The following is a 27322-nucleotide window of genomic DNA, read 5'->3' on the forward strand; positions in this document are numbered from 1 at the left end:
GCACCAGACTTTTGGCCCTTTAAATGCACTCGAAAAAATGCATATATTATATATAAAAATATGCTTCAAAAACTTAAAAGGTAAATTTTATATTTTTTTTTGCATATTCAATATATTTAAAAGAAATTTTGCAGGACAACATTCTCAAGACAATTATTATCATAAAACCAAAAACTAAAATCTTGGAGCCTGAGATTAAACCACCTATGTTTAACACTTAACACAAAGTCAACTAACAAATCCTGTTGTAAAACTGTTTTTGGTTTTACTTAGAATACCAAAATATCGTGGGGCCACCAAAATGAATAGGGTTTTGACATTTCAATTCATACTTTTCGACACCTTTTTAAGTCATTTTATAACTCAAGTGATTTATATAGCTAATAATAAAGACATATATATTGAACCTAATTTTAGGTTAAGGCTGCGATCGCTATAAATATAAAATACGCATTTTTCTCAGTGCCTGCCCACACGTGTGTGTGTGCCGCGCTGTGTGTGTTCTGTTGAACATTTCGGCATGACAGTGGAAATCCGGCGATAAATGTTACCAGCAAATGTGCGAGTGCCTACCAAACTGGTCAATCTCATGGGTGGTGGGTGTTGGGTGGTGTTATGTGGGTGGTGGGTGCTGAATATTGCCTCCCATGGAGCAAGGACAGGGGGTCTCTAAATGCTAACTGGTACAATTTAGGTGCTTCATGGATGGGCAATGGACGATGGACTATGGACTATGGACTATGGGCCCTGGGAAATGGAAAACGGGGGGTCCTCTCCGCACGCTTTGTGTTAATTTGTGGACAAATTTGTGCGCCGCAACGGATGTGAATGTTTCAGGGGCGGCCAGTGGGCGACCAGTGGGGGGAGGGGGGTCGGACTGGAAAGACGGAGAGACCATTGTCTTCCTGCGTCCATCTAATCCCATGGATCAGCAATCGATAATGAAGTTGCCGAAAAACACACGCGCCAGTGTCATAAGTTAGATGGAATGGAGCCGAGAGATTGGAAAGCAGGAAAACGGGAGGGCGGGAAAGCGGGAAATCAGAGGGGGGAGGGAAAATGGGCTACCACACCGATTTGTTTGCTGCAAATCCAGTTATCGATGGGGGTGTACAAAACGAGGGGGAAGGGCGGTTAACATTGCCCGGCCACTGTTTCAATTTATGTTAAGCACGGAGCAACGAACAGGAACCAAGACTGCGTACACTGTGCCAAAATATGGGATTTTAGATCATTGCATTCTATGGTTATTGGTAAATTAAGCTCTATTTTTTGATTACATATAATAAAAATTCAACATTATTTTCACAACCTTTGGACTTTTGAAAGTCCCAAAGTTGGCAGGCTAATATATTTAATAAAAACAACATGGGGTGTCTGAAACTACATTTTTTGGATCATGGCAAGTATTTTATTTTTTCAACCACATTTATTCATACATATATGTATAAGTATAAATTTAATATACTTATGTATACTGCTAGCATATAAAAACCTATGTTGTTCGCTCTATCGAAATGTTCAATGTATTGAGTGAAATGTTTGCTTAATCATTTATTAAAGTTTTATTCCAGTGTATACCGTGTGTTACAGTCGAGGGCACGCCTCGTTGGTTTTGCGTCCTGTTTTTGCACTGATTCATGCATTTGCTTGCGATTCCAGATGTTTTTGGTTGCTAGTCAGAAAGGGAAGCTCAACAAATTTTCAAATTTACTGAATGGAGAGCTTAACGCCCAAGTGTGATGGGTGATTTTCCGGGAAAAAATAAATATCTTACTTGAGGTTCGACTTAATGCCTCTTCGTTCATTAAAGGTTTCTTACGAGTCGATATATTCTGCACTGTATTGTGTTGCATTTTCATTACGGAAATACTCCCTTATGGTATAGGGTGAACGATTACTAATTAATAAGCTAGACATGAATTACACACTAATTCAGAGACAACATTAAGTGTTTCCTTCATTTTATGTAGTATTTTATTACGTTGTGATTGTTATTTTTTAGATGTAAGCTCAACTAAAACTTTTAAATCAGTTTGGAAGCTGTCTGTATAATTTAAGGATAACGAATTGTCTTTCAGAAATCAGACAACTCTCTCTTAATTTATAAAAAATAAAATAGGCTTTACCGATTTATAGCTCGACAAAAAAAATGAAAGGGTTTTAGCACCAGCTAAACTGCCCTTTCGGTAAATTATTTGCCTTTCATTGATGCTTTTTTCAATCTCCGCAAAGTCTGCAAAACCTATTTGATAATTCAACGCAAAATTCCGCTTATATTAGTCTAACCGATACTTTTTCCCATGGACTTTAATCCCCGGCTAAATTCTGGCAACCAAACCGAATAAATTTCATCTATGCGGGCCTAACATTTTGTGTTTTTGGCACAGTTGAATTGGGGACTTTAATCGAATATCGCGCATACGCAGCGTTGCCAGGCGAGCAGCGGCAGCCGCTAATGCAGCAAAAATTATATTTCGGGCATAAAATCTGCATATTTTACGGGCGCACAACCACACCTTGGCATTGGCCAGGACTTTGGCCGAAAAAGCTTTGTCGAAAATTGCACATGCAATCAACTTGCGAAGAGCCAAATGAGCCTTGCCAGTTGGCGGTGCAAAAAAAAAGGGATTCTCTGCCAGGTGCGCAAGAAAATTCGGGCGGACTGGCGAATAAAGGGCCGGGAAAATTCTCGGCCAGCCTCCACAATTTGTGCGAATGGCGGCTGCATCATGCAATAGCATAATATTGACTGGGAAAACTATTAAACTGTCAATCGCCAATGCCAATCCTGCTGATGCTCCATTCCACTCTGCTGCCGCTTTTCCCACTTCCCCATATCGACCGCAACAATTTCCTCCGCCACCCAACACATGGCCAGGCTTATGTTCCCAGCCGATTTTCCTGGACGCCAACTTTTTACGAGCACTGTGGGAAAATGCGACAGTGTGCGGACTTAACAACATACTGTTGCAATATAGTAGCTTTTGAAAAAATAAAATTAGAGGCATTTTCTAGTCCTGATTTCTGAGACAAACATTTTCACATTACCTCAAACTACACAAATCTGTAAAATTGTATTTTTATTCGAATCAAAGTTGTACAAATTGCGATTTAGATCATTTAAGAACTTCAATAATATGCAATCGGACCTATGTTTTTAAAACTTTTAATCTCTTATATTTATTTTAAGGAACTAAGGCCATTTTTTCACTGTGAAATGGTGCAGGATATCGCACTTTTGCCGAAAATTAATAGACTGACGATATCCAGACGAGGTGGATAGAGTAAAAAATCGAACCAACAAGTAGGGGCGTTGAATTCAAACGAAAAATGGAACGGTATGGAAATGGAATGGAATGGCTGGGAGAACTGATTGCACCCCTTGGTCTGGGGATACTTTGGACCCTCGAAATCCCTCTTCCCGATTCTGGGCCGTCACGTGCGCACTTTAACATCAGCATGATGGTATTTTGCACAACGAGGCGCACAGATACTACATACTTGTACATATACAGTGTATGTATATGAAGTGTGAGTGCTGGCTGGGCAGAATACACTCCCATCTATCGCAGTCGGTTTAGAATCAATAAAATATAACTTTGCGTGCTGATTTCAGTAAGCGCCAGAGGCCACAAAAAGGCGCAAACCTCTCAAGGTAACCAGACGCAGTCGCCCCAACATCCATCCATCGATTCAGCTCCCGCCCAATACGTAACCCACCACCCAGCGCCACCCCCTCGATGGCCACACATTCTCTGGTCCAAATGTATTCATAAACATGGCCAGACAACATCGCAGCCAACAAGCGAGTGACAGAAGCACGTGCATCTGTCTGTCTGTCTGTCTGTCTCTGGGCAAGCCGACATCCAGTACACGGAGAGAAAAACCTAGACGAACTCTTAAGACTTATAAAGCTGTTTTTTATCGCTTTACTTATTTTACAGACACAACCTAATATTTGTTATAAACATAAAAAATTCAAACATAAACGATATTAATATATAATATATATATATAATATATGGGAAATACCATATAAGCTTGGTATCTTGTAAAACTAAGTTTTTAAACTATCCAATGATAATTTAACATTAGTGTCTTTATGCATAAAGCGACAATTCGGTTTATTCAGACATCTCAAAAGCTTTACTCAGTTTTTGGTCGAATTTTGTCTCAGTGCATGGCTCTTATGTGGTTTGGCCGATCTCTGGGGAGGGGAGGGGTTTTGGCCCTGTTTAGGGATTTCCGCTCGAATGCGAATTTGATATGCGCAATAAATATTAAAAAACCTAAAACACACAACAACACGCGGGGCATCGACAAAATTGTTTTTAAAGCGCGTAATTCAGCTGACAAGGATTCGGGCCTCGGGACGAGGGACTTGGGACTTGGGAGTCGGGATTCGGGATTCGAGTTTCAGGATTGAGGATTGAGGATTGAGGATTCCAGTCAGTCGGCCACTCGTGCACATATGCAAATGGCTGTGTGTTCGAGTGTTTGTGGCAAAAGTCAAATGAAAAACCAAAACAGAACGCATTTGCCAGCGCTTTTCGCCCATCCCGAACGCGTTACGAATGGAAAATGAACTCTTTAAATGGGATTCAATGACACAGCACAGCAGCCATCATACTCCATGCTCCATGCTCCATGCTCCATGCTCCATGCTCCATCCAACAGAATATACAAATATCCATATGGGCGCCCGCTTGTGTGCTCGTTTGGCGTCTTGAATTGCCAACGGATATGGGCTGTCGCTCAAATGACAGTGAGTCTAAACTGATTTTGAGTTGCCCGCAGAAAGTTTTGGCGCTGCTGTATGGGTTATCAAAGCGAGACAAGATTGCCATCAATTGCCTTGATTTCTGTGAATTTAGCAAACGAGAAAATCAGGTTGCTTCGCCTGTGTGCCAGTAATAATGTGTGGTGGATGGATTTGCTTTGGTTAAACATCCAGTGGCTGTGTATCCTCAAAACAGTTGCCATGGCTAACATTTAATTTAGATGGATTGCTTTAAATATTAGGAAATATTTCCAAATATACTTATTTGTGTTGCAAATTTTAACTCGATGAAGGCTCAACTTTGTTTTGCTCAGAATTGGATACAGCAGATATATATTTAATAAACATAAGCTTTTGTATCAACACTAACATCATTTAGTTGTTTTTAAATTTTAAAATATTAAATATATATTACTAATATTGGAAGTAAATGTTACACACACTAAATGCCCAATTATTCTAGAATTGTAGTAATTTATAAGGTAAGTTAAATCATCTGCATCTTGAATCCCAATTAACAGTCACCAAAGCCATGGAAGAAGCACAAATGAATGGCTGATCAAACACGCAAAGACTTGAGCCACTCGAAATGTTTGGGGTCAAAGTTGACCAAACATTAAGTTTCACTTTGCATCACTTCAGTTCATTTCATTTTATTGGGGGTAAATTGGGCTGGAAACCCTTTCATAAGCCCACAGGCTGCCCATAAAAATGATTTAAAACAAATCAGCAGCAACAATAAAAGTAACAAACGACAAACGGCAAACGGACTGTGAAATGCGGTGGCAAACTTGGCCCAAAAGTTGCGGGCAAATTGTTGGAAAAATGGGGTAAAATGGGGAAAATGGAGAAAATGCGAATGCAAATCAGTCTGGTGGGCGAAAAGTGGGCGTGGGACATTTTAGCTGGTATAATTGTCATTCAAGTTAGTTTTAAATGCGCCACTTGGCAACACTTTTTGACGAGTGCAAATTGATTTTTGTTGATGCAGGCTTCTTCTTCCCTCAGTTTTCCTCTCGATTTTCTCGGCCATTTTCCCCTCCCACCATTACCTCTCCCACCATATTCTCCACCTATTTTCCTGTCGCCTTGCCCCTATTTTCCCCCCATTGATTTACACTCCTCTTCGATCGCAGAGAGCTGCTTCTGATGATGATGTCATTTCAATGCTCAGCTGAAAAAGTTTGCACAAATTGCGGTGCAAATTTGCAACTTTCGCATAAAGTTTGACTCAAATTACCTAAGCGATGGGCGTTGGTGGGTGGCGGCGCGGAGAAAGGGGCGTGGCCGTGGCAATAGTCGAAGCTGTTGGAAAGTGAAAAGCGCAAAAGTAGTTTGCCCAAAAGTTGTCAGATTGTGTGACAAATGCGGACAAAAAAAATTGAAAAACACTCAAACAGATGATGAAAAAATGGAATTTATCATCAAATCCAATAAATCTGTTATATTGACAGTCTCTTTGTGGACCAATCAAAAGTGTGATTCGATAAGATAACTCTTTTGTTTTCAAAAATATATATTTCATTATTTTTAATTGAGAAACAATATTAAATAGTCATGAGATTTTACTTGTTAGTGGTCTCAAAATATAATATTATGTACATATTTTAATAAAAATACCAGTATTCCGACAATATCATATCCAAACAGGGCAAACTTTATTTTCAATTTTTAGTAATTGAATAGTGTACCTTTTTAAAGATTCATTTTAAAGATACATTTTAAAACTAAATACATCAACGAAAATCATTCACTTAACTTAAAATAGACGCATAAAAAGTTATTCTGAAATATAATATTATTCTGAAATACGTTGAAATACGTAGAAGATTATTTGTAGAACAACTAAACTACAGCCGTACATCTTACACATCTAAGACCAGCCCAATCCATTAGAGAACCCCATGGTATTGATCTTCCCCCTTGATATTTGCCTAAACTCAACTTCTCGACAATTATTACTTACGACTGCCTGAACAGAAGGAAATCAGCCCGAAAGTCGGATCTCGATGGGCCCAGACATCATTCATATGCTAATGCAGGGCGCGCGTTGGCATATAAAATTATGCCTGGCGATAAAGCCCAGACCGAGATGAAAATCTGGAAGGGCGCAAGGCCGCAGAACCACCCCTTTATTTTTTTGTACGAGAACCACAATACAACACAATCCCAAAAACAAAAAAAAAAAAAATTAAAAACAAAAGCCAAAGCCAAAGTTCTACATCAGAAAAAATCAGAACAATTTCGTGGCAGGCTCGCTCTTTATTTATTTTTTCTGGGCGCCCTTAGCCATTGAGATGGCTAATGTCGTTGTTGTGGGCAAAATTCAATTTACTGCATGACTCCATGACACACACACACACACACACACAGATACAGCTCACCCATACAGTTACAAAAAACAAAAACAAGAGGAAAACGCGTTTCAGCCAGTGAAGCGAGGAGAGCTGCGTGTGTTGGCAGCTCTGTGAAGCATATAATCGACAAAACACATACACAAACACTTTGGGCCGCCCCACATATTGCGTATACGCTGGCCATATTGCGTATACGCAACGAACACAATAGCTTTGCCAGCCATCCAATGCCAAACCGCTTAAAGCCAACGAAAATTGCCAGCGACAACATCATAAACTCAATATTCAATCCATTTGACTTTTTGCCATCCCTCCCCCCAAATCCCACGCCCCCTTTTGCCCGGAAAAACAAGGGCGACCATGGGCTGCGGGGGCGTGGCAATGGCAACCGACCTCTTTTCTATTTGATTTTCTTTATTCGGTATTTTTGGCATAACACAGTGTCCAGTGAGTTGGTTAAAAAGGGGTAGATCAGACGTGTTGCCAAATTATATGGTTGGATTTTGGAAAACAGAAGACTTTAATGTGGACTGTCTATAAGGAGCACATTTTCAAAATTTTCAAATATATTTTTGCCATTTAAACAATTTTGACATAATTTATAAATATAGATTATGCAATTTTAAATTCGCAAGTCCGATAATTTCATTGCATACTTTCAAACACACTTAAACATTTTTTTACACCCTGGTTATTAGTAGAGTAGTTTCTTTTTAATTGTTTTAAGTGTTTAGTTTAAATTATGTGATACATTAGAAATGATAATGTATTGCTCTAAGAAGTCATCCTTAATTTGCTCAATAAAATAGTTGTTTTTCAAGTTTTTGTTTTGAAAACGTAGCAGATTTAATACACAGCAAATAACTGAAATTTGAGGCTTTGGTTTGCTAAAGCCAATAATAAATAAGAGGCACGGTGGTCTTCTTAAGTACCATTCATTCGATTCCATTTTTATCCGAAAACCACTGCCGTTGATTTACAGACATTGATTGTGTGTGTGTTGTGCGTCCAACAGATTGATATATGCCCCCAACTCCGAGTGTGTGTGTAATGCGATGGCAACGCACTCGATATAGACATCGGTTGGGATTGACCAGGGACCAGAGGCGATTGTCAATAGATCAACAAATGCAGGATAACTGCAGTCGGTGGCCAAATGGCAGACTCGATGGCCGACTGAATGACCGACTGACTAACTGAATGACCGACTGACTAACTGACTGACTGACTGACTGACTGACTGACTGACTGACCGACTGATTGACCGACTGACTGACTGATTGACAGTGCCTTGGTGCATCGCATTTTATGCAAATGGCAGATGACAATCAAGTTTTTAGTTTTGTGTCTGGACTGCGGCATTTGAATTTGCATTCGCCATGCCATTTGGCATTCAGAAATTCGCATTTGACATTTGCATTGGCCATCGGGCATTCGTAATAAGCCCGAAATGCATTTCCATCGACTGCGGCGACAATGATCTCCATGTGTTCAAGCACACATACTCACTCACTGGCACGATATATATTCGCATCCAATATTGTGAAGTGGAACTGCGGGTGTGAGTTGGCTGCGCTGTTATGATTTCCGTTTAAATGTTTATTTTTTCGGTCGCATCGCCGCACGAAGAGTTCCCTCTGCAGCTGACAGCTTGCCGAATTACAAAACCGTCCATCAGGACTCAAAAATAAGGAATTCCGAGGCATTAGATAGATGGTTTGATGGACTTATGGGCGGCTTATGGGCGAGAATGCCGCCGAATTAAGAACGCAGTCGCATAATGATTGCTGCCAGTTTCAATAAGCAAAATGCCGAAATAATTACATGTCGAATAGTAGCTACTGTTTTAATAGTAGCATTATTATTAATTATTTAACGATAAGTCAATATTAATCGTTTATTTGAGCACCGGTCCAACACTTTGTTGTGACCGTGTTCATCATCGAGGCACAAACTCCATCGAATTCTCGTTAAAATCTCACTTTCGCAGTGGGTCAAAGGCCGGCCCTCATGCAATTCGCTTAACTCTTGCTGTTATTATTCTGTTGTATTTGTGCTTTTATTTTATTTCCCTGTTTTTACGCGTATCCCCTGACCCCTGAACTCTGACCCCTGTCCCAAGTGCAGAACAGAGTGCAGCGGTCCAGTCCGCACGCTTCGCTGTGCGTAAAAATATATAAATAAATTTATTGAAATTAAAAAGGAATTGCTCACCGGAGTGGGCATACTGTTACGCAACTGCACCTGGGTTAAAAAATGAATATGGCTTTTTCACCTGCACCAATATTGAACTCAATCACAATCTTTTACTATTTGCTTGCGGCCTGGAGAGCGTTGCAGATAATAGTATAATTTTATAAACAAAAATGGTACTTTTCGGTTGATTTTAAATGGAATCTTCATAGACTGTGAATATATGCATAATTATGTATTCAAAGGAGTAACTTTAGCCCCAATTTAATTCACATATGATTTAATATTTATAGCTACTTTGTATCAAACAAAATCACCTCATAACAAGGTAAAAAAGGATTTTCGAAAAACTTTGAACTTCTTAAAGTCTTGGTATGTAATTACTTTTATTTAGCTATGCCCTTCGACTTGTGAATTACTCGTTACGATCTTGGCGAAATCGTATAAATAGTTTGATAACAACAAATTCGGTTGACAGTTGGCCAGTCCTGATGGCCAAGTACCGATCGAATAGCCTGTGGTCTGTTTGAGGACAGAGCACATTGCCAGCTATCATTTCATTTTCCTGTTCTTGCCTCAGTTGCTTTCTCTGGCCAGAATCTGAACCTGTCGCTCGGACACTCTCCCCGATTTGTGGATTTTCATTTTTTACTTAAGGATCCAGTCGACTCGGAAAACTGACTGACTGAGTGGCTTTTTAGTGCCCCGGGGACGACATTACCGCATGTGTCCTGGCAGATTCTCAATGTCTGTCAAAGGCCGTTGAGTTTCTGCTTAAATCTGACTGGCGTCGTCACTTCTTCCATTTCAAAAAAGAGCTCATTGCAAAACAGTTTGCCATTGATTTGTGTGTGTGGTGTGCTTTAGGGGTGTGTGGTGTGTGTGGTGTGCGGCGGCCCATTTCGCTTGATTGCCCATTTCGGGCAGCGCCAAACGCTTTCAGAGGCATTAAAAAACACACACTCGCGCAGAAATGCTCGAAATGCCTCGTTTTTAAGTCAATATCGAACGGAGGCAATCAGGCAAAATGCCACGCCCCACCCAGAAACATACAGCCGAGGACAAGCGATTGGGTCCGCTTTTGAATGAGGAATATTTTAATTTCTTAAATTTAATGAATAAATTTATATAACTATACTGATAAAAACTTACATGAAATATTGTTTATTGCTTTGAATGCTTTGTTTGTTAATGACAGAACTCGTAAAATATTATTATATTAGGTTATCTTATCTTCTAATAAAGAGAAATAATGTGAGCATAAAATTGAAAACATTATTAAGTTTGGGTCTTAAGCGTGTTAAGAAACTTTTTTTTTTTTTATTTTTTAAAACAAATAACCCTTACCCAGAAAACTGGAAGATGGCAAAAGTTTTAGTTAAATGTAGATGCCAAATGTGATTCAGAACAGAAATAAAAAAGAAATAGTTTTCATATTATTGGTTGTAGTTTTATGGCTTGCGGACAATTTTGTTTGAATACCATTGGGTATTTCTAATTCTATAATTGAGATGGTAAAGCATTTTCATTGATTATAAAGTACAGACAAATATAATTTGTTCCCAGTTAAAATTAAAGCGAACTTTTATATTTTTCCGACCCAAGCTGTGCGTATGCATGTCTATATCATTATCGGCAGAGAAGTCATCACCATTGCCATATCACCATCATTATCGTCCTAGTCATAATCATCGTCGTCGTCGTCATCGTCGTTGTCGCTGTAGTCGTACTCGAGCATAAAACGCGGCGGCATAAAGTTTGGCAAGTCTTCAACAGTTTTCAGCACACTTCCCACTTTTGCCGCTTATGCTCACTTTTCCTCACTTCTGGCCACATTTCCCGCTTCCCGTTTTCCGTTTTCCGTCTCCCGTCACCACACCCATTTCGGCGATTTTCGAACTTCGTGCTCCATGCTAATAAAAACATTAACGTTGCCGTTGCCCCCACATGTGATGAGATTCGACGGAGCTGGGGTGCCAACTTTAGTCATAAATAAATATTTTCTTGGCTAACATTTTGAGCAGATTTCGGAGAACGCCTTTAAGGCTAAGTCTTTTGGCCAGAAAGCGACGCGTGCCAATTTGTTAATAGACGAAAGTTGCCTGGCTGTAATTTGAAACTGTTTACATTCCCCCTTTTTGTATTTTGTGTTTTGGGTTTTGTGTTTTGAGAGTCCAAGTCCACTGGTCCATTTGTGTAACTTTGGAAATGTTCGCAAGATAACAAAGCAAAAGTTTTTGCGCGAAACAAAACCCCAGCTCCTACACTGAAAAGTTATTAAGATGCAATATTGAAATAATATATATTGGTCAGGAATTGTCTTTAAATATTAAATTTTCAAATTATTTGTATTATTTGCTTTCAATTAATTAATTTGCTTTCTTAGATTACGAGTTGCTTTTAGTCGGATACAAAAAACGAGGTTGGATTGAGTATGGAAATTAGTAAGTTTTAAATAGTTTGTGTCTTAAGTTTTCCAGTCGAAACAGATTAATATGTGTGTTTGCTTTTATTTGTTGTTTTACTTGACTAAGTCAAATATTTGAAAACACTGGCTGAATTGTTTCTCTCTGCCTTGAATTTCCCCATCTTAAACTGACAGATTGAGAGACTGACTAACTGAGTGGGTCATGGGCTGATTGCTTGATTGGCTGATTGACTTGCCAACGAGCCGCGACCTGCGGCTGGCGACCCACTTAATTGTTGGCCACTCGTAAAACTATTGGCCCCCTCGGCGACTTGCAAGTTTGCCAGCGAACTACTCGAAGTTCACGTCCCACCAAGTGCGATAACCGATAACCAAGATGGCCAAAAGGGAGAGAAGGGAGGAGGAAAAGAAGGGCAAAGGGTGAAAAATACTTGGCCAAGTCCGTTGTTTCAACGGATACAATACACAATCTGGCCAAGGAGCGCTGCTGTTGATGTTGGACTTGGGTCAATGTTATTCTAGTATGCCATCGAGCCACATCCATCGATTGATTCAGCCAGAGAGCGGAAAACTAATGAAAATGATCTCTGTAAGTTGACTACTGAGGAACTGACTACACAGCAAGTGGAAAACCGAAATTTAAAATAATTCAATTCATTTGTTATGGTTTAAAATCTAACAACGATGTAATTATACATATATATTTACATTTTTAACCTTGTGTATATAAATGATTGATTTTTGATTGCTACGAAATTAACATATTATTAAAGGCTCATATATATTCTACCAATAGCTAAAACTGACAAAGGTTAATAAAATAATCATAGATCAATTGATTACATCAACTATGAACAGTTTTATTTGAACAGTAAGTTTCTTAATATAAATAGCCAACTAAGCAATCAATTAATTTAAGAACTCATTCTACTGTAACTGCAATACAAATCATTTCGATGTACTTGGTTCGGCTTAAATCGATTCAATTTAATTCATCATCCGCAAGACATAGACTCAATTCACATAGATAAGACACCTTTCACTCAGTTTGCCGGCAAATAAGCCTTCGCTTTTAGTCCTCGCATCTGTAAGAATTCTGGCTGGCTAAATCACCGGCATCTCGAGCGTTTATCGATGCAGCTAACTTGTTTGGGCAACTTAAAATGTACCCAAGAAATTAAGGGCCCTCGGGCAAATTGTATCTGCATAAGTGCAGGCACCATCCAATCCCAGAAAAGTGGAAGACTTGAAAGGGAGAAAAGCAGGCATGGCATGTTGCATGCCTCAGTGAGCAATAAGTTCGACAAACTCATTTCATTAAGCTCGGCGCTGCATAAAAAAGTGGGCTGTGTGAGTGGGGTGAGCGGTGGGAACGGGCTAATGCGCTGCCCCAAAACCCCCCATTTTCCGGCAGCTTTCCCGACTTTTCCGGCTCTGCCTCTGCCTCTGCATCTGCCGTCGTCGTCGATGTCTCATCATTTATTGGCAAGCGCTTTTCAACGGATTGGCATCGCTCCGCATGCATCGCTTAAAGTGGATAACAGGGAAGGATATGGGGATATGGGAGGGATTGGGGAATGGAGGAACGGGGGAATGGGGATCGGGCGATCCTTAAAACCAGAGGCAGCCAGTCTGTTGCTATTTATTGCCAGCTCGCAGCGTCGCACTCCAAAGCCATCAATTTTTTATTAGATTATATAAAATTTACCAACGATTTATCTATGCCCAGCGCCGCTAGCATGTCACCATCTAACCCAATCAGTTTCCCCGCCACTTTCCGTTTTTCGCCAACCATTTCCCCACCCGTTTCCCATTTCCCATATCCCATATCCCATATCCAATGTCCCATTTACCAGCCCCCTTTTAAGGTCCCTTGTCGCCGCCTGTTCATCCGATTGCAGCAATCGGAAATCTGACGGCAACGACAACAGGATGTATTGGTCGCATTTAATGCAACTAATTTAATGAACAAAGGGCCACAAAAAGGGAAGGGCTTGAATCGGATTATGGCATATCGTAATAATCGAGTTTTCATTATCACTGGAGGTCGGCCAGACACATTGGTGGCACTCAATGGCAGCAATTAACTCTTAGCTTGTATGTTTACTTATAAAAAGTGGGAATTGATATTTTTTTTTTTTAAAGTACATTATACAACGATTTATGTTAATTGCTAAAAAGTAATTGTTAAAAGCTTTTATATTTTATATGTAGCATTTTCCGATATTCAGAAAATCCATTTCACGTTTGCCAACTAAAAATACTTGAATAAATATTTAAAAAATTTGATGTACATATTTTTATTTTGTACACGTGTACTTTTGTAACGTACTCTTGATCAATTCATATAATTTATTTTAAACGAAATTGAATTTTGTATTTAAGTATCTTGTTTAATTATCTTGTATTTAATTATTTTGTTTCGAAAATAATTCTTACTTTATTTTAAATAAATTTCAGATATGAAAATCAATTCCGAAAATAGTCACATGAAATTCAGAATTTAAAATTCATCGGATTCCTATCGATTGATTGCCATTCTTTCCCTCATTTGCAATTGTATCGAACAGGGGGTGAGCAACGTCTGTTTAAATGGGAAAATTCTTAATCTTACCTGGGTTGTTTCTGTAACCGTGCCCCGCCCAGTAACCACCGCCCACCACCCTTTGCCACGCCCCCCGCCCAGCGATACAGTTACTTTGAGTTGTCTTGCTGGAAATACATTAAAATGCAGTTGAAGCTGCAATTGCTGGCAGGGCCACGCCCCTTTTTCTCACTTTCCCACGCCCACCTGTCAGTCTGTCTGTGAGTTTTCAGCTCTCGCTTCGTTTTTTGTTATTGTTTTTTACGCTGGCAGGCATTCATCAGCGTTATCCTGTCTCCTTATCCTGGCGCTCTACATGCAATATCTGCACTTTGCATTTATTTGCTACTTTCGCGCAGGAATTAACATTAGCTCAACCAAAATGAAAGACAGCTGGGAAATTGATTTGCTCTTGTTTTCTCCATCTTTGCAGGCTAACGGGCAATCACCTGGGAACCTCTCATAGGTAAGTCTCCAAACATTGTTAAATAACTATAACTATTACCTCAGTCACAAAATGATTTATTTCATGTTTGTAAGAGCCAACTATAGTTTACTAAAGTTATATCACATGGACAAAAGCGTCGAAAATATATGTTATTTTAATTAATATATGTGTATTAAAGAATATTTTTAAGTTTATTGAAATGGGATTTGACAAATATATATGTTTATTTTATATTTGTTTAATTTTATTTATTTTATATTTGTTTTTAGCCGACTAAGCCCATTAAAAACGGTCATCAAGAACACAAACAATGGCTATACACCTTCGTTGCTTTTAAGTATTTTGACTTAAAAATGGTTTCAAAGTATTGTTACTTACATTAAACAAATGATTTTTTTTATTTATATTAATTTCTCATTTATATAAAATTTGAAAATTATGCATGTCAAATAATTTTTGTTATTATAGTTTATAGTATATATATAGTATATAGAAGTGGTATAGATATTTTTAAAATAATGCAACTACCTCTGCTTTAAAACTTAAGCTTCCCTTAACGCAGCACCGAAATTGGTAAATCTTTCGTTAATTTTTGTTCGGCTGGTGATGGCGATGTAATTGAAACTGGTCCCCAAAACCTGCGACTAAACCTCTCTACTTAATGGGTCGACATTAGTCCTGCTGCTGTTGGTTTTCCCGTGATCCGGTCCTTCGGGTCCTTTGGCGCTCGACTTTGACTTTGACTGTGGCATAACACCGCTGTCGTTAAATGCGCCAAACGGGCGAAAAGAAATTGCCACTAAATGTTATTGAAATCGAATACGTTGGTCCCCCAGCTCCGTCGTCCTGTGGGGGCGGTGGCACGCCCCCTTGTCACTTGCCATTGGCCTTCGTGCGTTGCGGTTGCTTTTAATATCCTTAATGTCCTCGTATCTGCTAGACGATGTGCTGGTGTTTGTGTTTGTGCCTGCCATCATCGTCGTCTTTCCTGGATGTCCCTGGAGCTGTTCGGCGAAACATCCTGCAGTGTTTATCCTTTTTAATCAGAAATTGATGCGATGCCTTTTCACAGCCATCGAAGGCAGCGCAAAGGGGGTCGGATAAAGATAAAGACACGGATTCAGTTTCAGATTCAGATCCAGATTCCGATACGAGAGCGCATTCGCATTCGGATACCAAAGACAATGGACTGCGGATACGTGCTCTTTTTGCATTTTTCGTCGACGTCGCATTGGCTTATTGCCCGCAACTAATTCCTAATTACAATTTCAATTAAATATTTATTTTAATTAAAAAGCCAACTTCAAAAACACATCTCATCCACATCCGTGGCTCGGCAGTTGCCGGTATACTGAGCGAAACAAAATAAATATTATCAATTTGAACTTCAATTTTTAAAAACAATTTAATATTAACTCAGCTGTGAAAAATGCCCAATATTTTGTCTATGTTTTGAAATTTTTTAATTTTGTTCTTTAACATTAAATATTGAAATATTTTAAAATACATCTATAAATTGAATTTGTTAATGAGAAAACATAACATTATCAATATTCGTTAAAAAAATAAAACTAAAAAACAATGTGATTATTAAAGAAAGCTTACAAAAAAATTAATTGAGCTTAAAACTTGCTTGCAATCGATTGCTTATAATAGCATTATATAAAAGACACCAATTATGTTGGTTAATAAATTGACAATTTTAAAACACATGCAACCTTTTTAAGCATAAAACTTGAGCTTTTGAAATAAGATTGATAACTTACACCGTTTAACCTTTTATTTTTAAAAGGTTTAATAATTTTATAAACCTTAATCTTAAAAATCAATAAATGCAAAACTAAAATGTTTTTCGTTTCGTTTGTATGTGTTAAATCACTTTCGTATTATTTCATTGACATATGTGTTTGCTTTTTTCCCTGATTTTATTCGCACAGTGTATGGCCCCGAGCGAGGCAGCAATGCGAATCTGGTGGTTGCCTCGAAGTCCTCCGGGCTGTCGAACCGCCGGAGCCCCGCTCCACGCCGTGCTTCATTAAATTTCATGAATCGCCCGCAGCGTCCTGCCATATCCTGTGCATGTTGTTGATGGCTCTGCCCACAGACTGCCGTGGGGGTCACGGCTATATCATCTGCCATTGTTGTCTGCCCGAACATAACTCTCCTCGGCCATACCCAGAGCCAGAGCCAGAGCCAGAACCTGAGCAGGAGCAAAAGCCAAAGCCATACGCGCCCGTATCCGTATCTTGACCATCCTATAGCCCCCCAACCACCCGAACCACCCGAACCACCCGAACCACCCGAACCAGTCAAACCAGCCAGACCAGCCAGCACGACCCAGAAAAACCCAACGAACCACCCTCTGTTGTTTCAGCAAAAGCCACAAAAACTGTTGGCGCTTTTATTTATTTGCTATTGATTTCCACTGTCCCAGGACGCAATTTGTTTGCAATAAACTTCATAACAATAATTCATGTCCGCACAAATAAATAATTCATGGTGCCCGATCCCGTGCGAAAGCCCACCACAGCCACTAAGATTTGCGGAGCTTTGATAGATAATTTCTTGGCCATCCCGCTGTCCGGCTCTTTTTCCTGTCCTTTTGGTCCCTAATTGTGGAGGTGGGTGGGCTGGGTCCTTCCAAGGACACCGCAAGTTAATAAATCCAGCACTCGCAATGATAATAAAAAGTCGGCGTTAAATTAAAAGGTGTTTCAGCGCATCCAAGCATGTAAGCGAGTTCTGATTCAATACGTTCTATCAGGAGCTGCTATTAACTAAGGACGAGAACGGGGCAAATGAATGATGATACAATGAATGATTCAGTAGGTCGCTTAGTAGAAGTGAAAACAGCATAACGACCGGGAGGAGGGAAAGTCAGCTGAAAGGATAACAATACGATGGGAATATGGAATAATACTACTACAGCTTTTCACATATGTGACTACAAACGAGTTCTGGCAATAATAGTTTTTATCGCACATTTATGGGCACCTAAAAAATAATATTTATTATTTGACTTAATTGTAATTGTAATCATTTGTAGTTTATAATCATAATGAGTTAGTTGAAAATTGTAATTAAACCTTTATAATAACTATATCAATTTTGTTTCCAAAACTTTTATGAATAGTATTAATTTGTGTACAAACTGTAGGCTTAGAGTTATGAAATAAAGCTACAGCGAGGTATTCAATGAATATTCATAGAAGTTATGCAATGTATGCCCAAAGAAACCCTTTTTTTAACACATTTTTGTAGAATAACTACGAGGATCTTTCATATTAAATAAGTCATTTCTTGTATTTGCTTTGTATTTTTATTGCTGTACAATTACAATAGGCATATAAAATGGTTTGCCATATTTCATTGGTTTTTAATTATTTATTTTATCACATAATAATCAGCAAAACAAGAGAGATTTTCCCCTACTCATCGGTACTTACCCCACTGTAATGCATTAGAGACGGCTCGAATGCTTTTGAGTGCTCGCATATGATATCGCCAAGTAATCGAAAGGGAAAAGCGATAAACGAACCGGAGCACAAAAGTACCAGTGTACCAGCCCATCCCTTCCGCATTCGAATTTCGATTCGGCGGGGTATGGATTACCAATTAGCATTTCCATTGGCGTGGCCAACCCATGCCCATTACCTCGTTTTGTGTGCGGATTGCGGTGGCCGTTCGATGGCGAAAGTGAAGTGGTTTTGGGGATATGGGAAATTGAATTTCCCATTATCGTTCCAATGAAAATTCATGCCAGCGGCAACATTTTACTTTCCCCGCTCGCTTAGCTGATTAAATGCAGGCCACGCGGCGTATGGGCGATGTGGCCCGCCCATCGCATTCCTCATACGCCACGTGTGACGCCTTGATTTCTCGCCATAAAGCACAAAACTCAGTGTGCGAGTATTCAATGCGGTGGGGTCAGTGGGAATTGCGTTTCAACGGCCGGACCAAGTCAGACAAATATAATAAAAATCAAGGGAAAATACAATATTTACACATGCATACAAATAAACACAAATAAAATATGGCACAGGACGAGGATGGCTGCGAAGCAAAATGCCTGCGAATTTCCAGCGACAGCGACATTGGCGAGGGGCAATCGAGAAAATGAATTTACTGTGTACGAAATGGTTAAGTAAAAGTTTGTGTATCGAAGCCAAAGGAGGGAAACAGAAACAGTGGGTCATGCGGAGAAAATACTGGTGAAGTGACAAATATGTTCTGATAATCACTTCTTTGAATTGACAAATTTACCTACCTATTCGGATTTTCTTCGGTTGTCATGTTTATTTTACAGCACCCTCCAAGAGTATATATTCTAAAAAATAATAAAACATTCATTGTTTTCTTCTCACTATTACTATTTTGAGCAGTCACTTACACACGTTTAAATATGTTACGTTATTAAAAAACCAAACTTCACTTATACTCACATTTAAAAAACCTATATGTAAATATTATATAATAACATATGAATATCCAAAAAATAATTGTTGTGTCACAATTAAATTGAGTATTAATAGCTAAAACTGACTTTTACTTTTGCATCATACTTTAATTTTTGTTTCTAAGCCCTATTTTTAAGGTTTAGTTTATTTTGTAAGTTTAAAGGGCACTTACAAAATATTTCACAACCAGGCGTTTCAAGTACGAAAAAAACCCCTAGTACTTGAAGCACACCTCAATATTTTGCGCCATCGTACAGCCAAAGTGCTTGTCCCAATTTTCGGGACTTGGCCGTCGTCCTAGCTGGGTTTCTGGTCCCGGATCTCGGCCGAGTCCTTCTTGGCCAGCGAGTGTGTCCCTTTGGCCGGGTTTGTTTAACTGTTTGCCGAAGCTGGACGGCTGACGGGCTGATTGAGGAAATGCGCATCAGGCGCACTGAGCCACTGCCAATAAACTATGCGCCAGCCTTTCCCAGATTCCGCTTTATATATATATTTGTATATGTGTTTGTACATATGCACATATATATATATATATATATATATAGGGGAGTGTGTGCATTGATCTCGAGGAAAGCAAGCGAAATCCTATAAATATGCCATTTGAAAGATAATGCAGCAATAACAAAGTGGCGGCACCAGGAGGGGCTGGGAAATGGCAAGGTGGGTGGAAAAGCTCGGGGGAAACCCGAAGCCAAATGCAGGCTGGAGAAAAGATAAATAGGCAGCAGAAGGCAAACAAGATGAGCAAACAAACGTGCCAATGGGAGGTGGCCAAATGTGGGGTGGCTCGCACTCAGAAAAACCATTACATGGAATCCCGCAAGCTACATTTCATTGAAATATAGTGCAAAAAGTAATTTTTAATGAACTGGATTGATGTTATCTTAGTAAATTATGAAGTGTAATACATATCAATAAATTAAGTTTATAAATTACAACCCAAACTATACTTTTAAACTATATAAACAAAAATAAATCATTTGAGCAGAAAGCCTTTCATTAAACCCATTTGTTTAAAGAAAAAGGATTGACTACTTTGTTATCTTGAGTTCAATCTATGTTTTTATACATGGAGAACATTTATTAAATAGATTTGTAGTTTACTTTTTTGTTAGCAAAATTTAAGACCAAATTTGTATCTGTGTACTGAGTGCAGTGGCTGGCTTTCGACTCAAACGGGTAAACAAGCCAGAACACACACACACACACACACACACACACACACACACACACACGTGCCATGGTGCTAGAGGCGGCAAAACGCATTTGGAAAACGCAATGAGAAACAGCCAGAAGGACACTCACACTCACACTCACAGTTACACTCGACAACACAGATGCGGAGTGCAGACAGGAGGAAGTCGCATAAAAATGCCAACTGTCCGCTTGTGTGACTGAGCCTGTCAGCAGGACATGAGCAGAAGACCGAGCCCGAGACACGGCAAAATAGATAGATTTCGAAGTTGGGAGCTCCGGCGGGGATTTGGCATACAGACATACTGTAAAAGGAAAAATTAGAAAGCCAACAAACACGCCGATATCGAGAGGAGCGATGCCAAAGAAAATGGCTCACGGAGCTTAAAACAACCCGTTTTAAGACTATGAAAATATAAGCACGCGACCTTAATTGAAGGTTTTGTTTTTAATCAAACTGCTTTATTTATAATATGTCGCTTAGAGTGCACTGCCCTAAAAAAATTGCAAGTAAAAATATAAAAAAAAAATATATATATAAAGCATAAATGAATAAACCTTTTTAGGGCTGTCTTAACTATAACATTTTTACAACTCATTTAACTTTTTATTCATTTGTTTTAGTAGGAGACCAGCTTAACTTTGAACTTAGTAACGACAATCACGATTATAAAGTGATCCAAATTCAACTAAAATTAACTTATGGTCTTTAAAATATTGTTTTTAAAAAAGTGTAGTCAACGTGGTTAAAATGCGAAATATAATTTTATTAAGAGTCCACTATTTTTTTAGCTGCATTAAATAAATGACTCTTTTAGCTGTTTTCTCCAAGTGCAAATAGTAAATAGTTGGCCCGCTCAAGAAGATGTAATGTGTTTTATAGGTATCCTTGGGTCAGTGGGAGGCCAGGCCATATTGGGAATTTCGCAGAGTGAAAGCGAGACACGACGGTTGTTTGCTAGATTAAATTTACTACATTTCGAATTGAATAACTAAAGCTCCCGGAGGATCATCTTCATTTTGTATTTATCCAGAATGAATGGTAAACGACAGTTGGAAAAACACACACACACACACACACACACACATGCGGAGCTAGGGATTGATGATGGAAGCGGGGCAAAATATTGCAGAATTACGACCGAAAGCAGGGGGAATGGGTGGGTGTGGGGCTGGCTGGCTGGCAGAACACACATACGAAAACAATCAGTAATGTAATAGAGACGACGACGAGGACAACAACGCCTGCAAATGCCGGGCACGGACTGAGAGCACAACACTCAGGACTCAGGACTCCGGACTCAGGACACTGGACACTGAACACTGGACTCCTCTGGACGGAGGTTTGTGGAATCAGAGGGAGCAATCAGAAGGATGAGGCCAGGACGAAGGACGAAGAACGAACGAAGCCATTACAGTTGCCAGCGGCATTTTGCAGGAAACAGCTTGACAAGCCGTTGAAATTTATATTGAAAGATGTTCCGAAGCCAGCTTTGGCAGGATTAAGTAACTACGAGCCGCACCGAAGTCTTGCCCCCGGATTTTTGGTCCTGTTGCGCTGCATAATTCATATAGAAACGCAATCATTGCCTATGCATTCCGGCAACAGCAAAATAGCGATCTCTATCTGGATTTAAAGTTTCGAGGCGAGGGAATCGATAGTACAAAATGAGGGGCAGAACGAACAGTCTGATTCCATTCGAATACATAAAGAATGCTTAATTTATTCCATGAATATTAAAACTTAGCTCGGCCACACAAATATTTTTTTCAAATTTAATGCAAAGACATTCGGCTTTCTATCGGAAATATTTTGGGTGCATATTTGCACGTTTTTTATTTCATAAATGGTAAGAGCTCATCGACATATGAAATTTATATTATACTGCAACTCTGAGTATTATTTTTAACATTTTACCTCCAAAATGTCCAGGTGTTGTATTGCACATTAAAATCCAAACAAAACGAAAAGTGTGTATTTCTTTGGCCCTTATTTTTTAAGTAACTCCAGCAGATTTTCAATTCAACTGGATGGCGGATGTTAATCAAGTGCATAAATAAAAGAACATAAAGTCGCTCGACAAGAAGCTGTTCCTCACGAACTCCCCGCCATCCCGTTTGATGAAAACGTTGAATTAGCAAAAACTCTGATAAGAAATATGCAAAAATGTTTGAGGAAACAAAATGGTAGTCATTTATCCTGTCATGAGTGTGCGTTTGTGTGTGTGTGCGGAAAAGGGTAATACAAAGGAGAGTGAATGGGGGGTGCGTGGAGTTTTCGAAGGACGAATCGCTTCCTTGGAGGCATGGCAGGTATGAATAAACATAAAAGCGTTTTCGGGGCCTTTATCGCGTAAACGCATCAAAAAATTCAATTGTATTTAATACGCACACACACATTGATTGAGCCGAGCACAAAAGAAGCAACAGAATGTGTGTGATTGGGCCATAAAAGCGAATATTACGCATACGCCCCATCATCAGCCCAAGGGATCGGGCCAGTTAAGCCGAGCCAAAAGCCAATTTGATTAACAAAAACCCGCCAGAGATTGGGGGCACCATGATGATGATGATGACGATACTCCTGCTAATGATGATGATGCAGCAGGAACATAATACGACGGAAAATCTTTGCGGCCATTGCAGTTAAGGCTTACCATCTAATCTCACGAAAAATGCTGAAAACTCCGAGAGATTACCCTTTGGAAAATGAATATTTTCTCAAACAAATTGCAGCCATCGAGACTGCCTCCTTGGAGATGGGAATATTGCATTTGAATATAAATCAAAAAATATATCCTGGACATCTGGGGGAGTCGGAAACCTCAAAACTCCAGTCTCAATTAATATAGAGTACTCAAAATGGAAAAAATACACTTGAAAAATCCATATGGTTAAACAAATTTATCTGAACCATTGTTTTTTTTTTTTAAATAATAAAATTTTAGTTTAAAAAGTATTTGTATTAACTAGCAGGGCTTGGACTAATATATATTTATCGGTCACTTAAATAGGTGTCTACTTTCAACGAATCCGGCCTCAAAGTATATTTGCAGGTGATTGTCTTTTTAAATGGTGGAAATAAATAATTCCCAAAAAGAAAAGTTAAATGTTATCCATAATTGTTTAAAAAATGAGCTGCCCTATTTTAACATTGAAATCGCAAGCTTTGCTTGAACTCCTTTTCACTGTGTACTGCAATAAATTGTTGAATTTTCTCGATGATTTTTGCATTGCAGTCTGTTTTATATTTACCCGAATATTTTGGCAAATTTGAAATGTGGCTGTTGACAATGCGTTCGGGTAAGCATATTTCATCCAAAGAATTAGGCAATGCTTGCCTTTGAGGTTTCTTCTGTGGCCTCAAGGATTGCGATTGTGATTGAAATCGAGTCTGTGTGTGTGAGAGAGTGTGTGTGAGTGAGTGTGCTTTTCCCACGCGCCAGTGGCTCTTCAACTTTTGGTGTTGAAAATTTCCCGGAATCGGGTGGGTCCTTGGTTTCTATATTTTTTTTTTTTTTTTGGGGGCAACGCTTGGCCTGGTTTCCGCATCGCTGGCTCGCTCTACACGTGTTAAGTGTTCAGCCAGCTCACCTGGCACAAGTTGGGGCCAGTTCCCCCACCAGTTTTTTGGCCGGTCAAGCGACCTACGTTAAGTGTCAAACACATTTTACTTGGCTATTTCTTGGGTCGTTCGCTGTGGCTTTTCCCCCTTGCACACACTCACACACACTCACACACTCTCACACACACACACAGTTTTCCCAGAGGCGCCTAATGCTCTTGTGTCTCATGTCGTAGGCGTTGCCAACTCTAATGAAATGATTCATTTCCGCTTTCCGCTCTGTGTGAGTGTGAGTGTGAGTGCGAGCGAGGGGGCTGAGGGGGGGTGGCTGTGAGTGTGGGTGTGGGTGTCTTCCGGTTGACACTTTCTTTCCGTTCTGGTTGTGTGTGTGTGTGTACGTGCAGCCGAGTTCATGGCGGACTCGCTTCGTTGGCTCTCACTTGGCCACGTTGATAAATTTGTGTAAATTCGTTTTAGCCAATTTCCACACTCAAACACACACACACAACCACGCTAATGTCCTTTGGGAGCTACTTTTCACCTTCTTTTTTCGTACGCTTTACGGTGTGTGGTTTGCCTATCACGTCCTCTACCCATTCAAACGATCGGGTATAAATTTGAAGATAATTTCACTGGTTTCGCAACCGGATTTTGTCAATGAGGCAAAAGCTGTGTAAATATTTTATTGGTAGCTCCTTAGCTGCTTTATTTCCCAATTAACTGCTTGAGCTGAACAGATGGGAAATTACACTAATTTGTGGCTATTTAGTGAACAACCAATATTGGTCAAGTGGCTATGCAGTTTTAGGTTTAATAATATTTAAAACCAAATCGGGCTTGTAAATTAAATGTGGCATGTAGATAATAGGTATTTCTTTAAAAAATAGCAATGTATTTTGAAATGTAAATGTATATTCCCTTTTAAAAAGTCTGTTGTTTTAATATTTGGCAGATCTGTTAAACTCTAGTTATATATATATATAAATATATTTATACAAACGGTCAGGTGTAAAAGCTATTTACGTTTACTTTATTTCAATGCTTTTGATATTATTATATTTAAAAAGTTTTCGCCTCAGAAAAATAGCACATATAAACTATTCTCACTAGGATTTCCCCGTCGCGTGTACTAACATGTAACTTTTAACCATCGTGGCCATTCTTTTGGGCCACTATTGATATCCCTGTGGTCGCTGCTTCAACTTGCGACAGAAACAAAGCCAACAAAATGCTCAAATTGTCTCGTGCTTAAATAATTTCTACGCCACTTTTTCCTAAGCGCTCTGTACGCCATATTTTTTCCTCTTGCTGTGTGAGGTTTGATCTTTTTGTGCCTTTTTTTTCCTTTTCCGCCCCGATTTTTCTTTTTTTTTTTTTTTTTTTTGGGAGGGGCCGCTTGGTGCTGCGGTTTCATCTGCAGCCGACAGGGGGCGCCTCTTGGTCAGCCCACCCATTTTTCGCTTCGGTCACATGTTTCATGCCAGTTACAGCGGATTGGCAGGGGGCGAAGGACTGGAGGGGTATGGCTATCAGGGGTACACTGCTAAACAAGTTAGACTTCAAATTTTAGGAATTCCACAAACATTTTTTGTTCTTCCAAAGCATTGGGGAGTCTTTTATCTTAGTTGTAAGTGTTATCTTAATATTTTTTCTTCTTAGAAGCATTTGCAAGTAATTTTTTTTTAAATTTCAATGAAAATGTGTTTTGTATGCAGTGTAATTCGCTATTCCGAACTTAATATATGTTGTTTCATACTTTTGGACACTTTTCTAAACGTATGATTTTGCTTCTAAAGAGCAGCTTAAGGACTCATGTGTTTTGCCAGTGTAGTGGGGAGTGGGGAGTGGGGAGTGACTATTCTCCGCTCAGCGAACGACGGGCCTCATAACTTATGCCAGGGGCCTCCGTTTCCACCCTGCGCTACCAAAAAATGGCAAATGGCGGGCCGAAGTAGCGCATTTGTTACCATGGCCATGTTGTCACACACACACACACACACACTCACATGACCAGGGGGTTTTCCCAGATCCCCCCTACCCCCCACTGAAACCCCCTCCCCTTGTTTGCTGCACCATCCTGGGGCGTCAGTTTTGAAACATTTACTTTATGTTGTTCACAGGAAATTAGATTTTTTCCCTCCGTTTTTTTTTTTTTTTTTGTTTTTGTTGCTTTTGCCGACTGGTGCCACGCCTCCCATTTCGGCGGCCAGTGGGCAGTAGTGTGTCCAGTGTTGGGCAGCGCATTCAGTTTTTATAGCCAACTTGTCAATGACAGGAGCAGCAACAGCAGCAGCCCAGTAGCAGGAACCATGTCCTTGCGGACAGGAAACAAGCTCATTGCGGAAACAGCTTTTTAGCCGTAACAAGCCGCACACCAACACTCTGCCAACTTGTTTGCCATGCTAATTTATTTATAGACGGAATGTGAGGGGATGATAAAGTGAGCTTCTTGCTTTTCCATTTTTTTTTTTTTTTGTTCCCCTCGGCGATATACATATACACATATACACATTTTTTTTTTTCATTTCGGATTGGCTCCCATGTAAATTTCCGCCGCAGACGACAAATTGCATACGTGGCACGCCCACCTGGTAAGCGGTGGGTAGCTGACCCACTCATCCGCCCTCTTTTTCCGTCTTTAATTCGATTTCGAGCAGTGCAAACAAATCATTTAATGCCCGCCAAACTCATTTGTGCAAACACATTTGGGTCACTCTCCATCTCCTTTTGCTCCCATTTTTCCTCCACATTTTCTCTGACCCAACTGGGCAGGGAAAAGCCGTGAAAAAAAGTTTAGCGCAAATGTTTCGCTGGCTGGGAAAACTCCCAACCGAATGCCATCGACTCTCGATTCCAAGGAATCAGGTGAAGGTATGACAATAACTTAATATTTAAGAATGTGAATGGATCTTTTGAGCTAAAGAATGTAATTGACCATATATCATGTGCTGGATCTCAGGGCTTCTCAGACGAGAAAGACACAGATTGAGAAAGACATATATTCCTTTAAATGGTGGGAGTACTTATCCTACTTAATATAAATTACAAACGTAACGTTGTTGATACTGGGCAAACGATGGTATGATACCAAATTGGGTAATCAATGGTCCAAATGCATACCTTTTCGCTCTAACTTTTTTGGTTGCTTATTTTTTGTACGCCACCTCAGTGCCACGCCCCCTTCGCTACGCCCCCTGATGGACAGCTGGCCCCCATAGGCGTACGTACGTGCCTCGCTTTTGGTAACTCAATGCCTCGTGCCAATTTTTTTTTTGGCCAACTCGCCATTTGTATCGTGAGAGCGCTGACTGCA

General features: G+C 39.7%; 1 long non-coding RNA gene across 1 annotated transcript in view; it reads left to right on the plus strand.

The window, feature by feature from the left end:
• LOC128265682 (uncharacterized) overlaps window positions 1-27322 on the plus strand; it is a 116902-nt gene that overhangs the window by 73300 nt on the left and 16280 nt on the right. The window contains exon 4 of the long non-coding RNA XR_008268903.1: window positions 14779-14811. This is a non-coding gene — a long non-coding RNA (uncharacterized LOC128265682). The remainder of the gene's footprint in view (window positions 1-14778; window positions 14812-27322) is intronic.

The sequence above is a fragment of the Drosophila gunungcola genome, unplaced genomic scaffold (genome assembly GCF_025200985.1).
Source record: "Drosophila gunungcola strain Sukarami unplaced genomic scaffold, Dgunungcola_SK_2 000146F, whole genome shotgun sequence".
NCBI lineage: Eukaryota > Metazoa > Arthropoda > Insecta > Diptera > Drosophilidae > Drosophila > Drosophila gunungcola.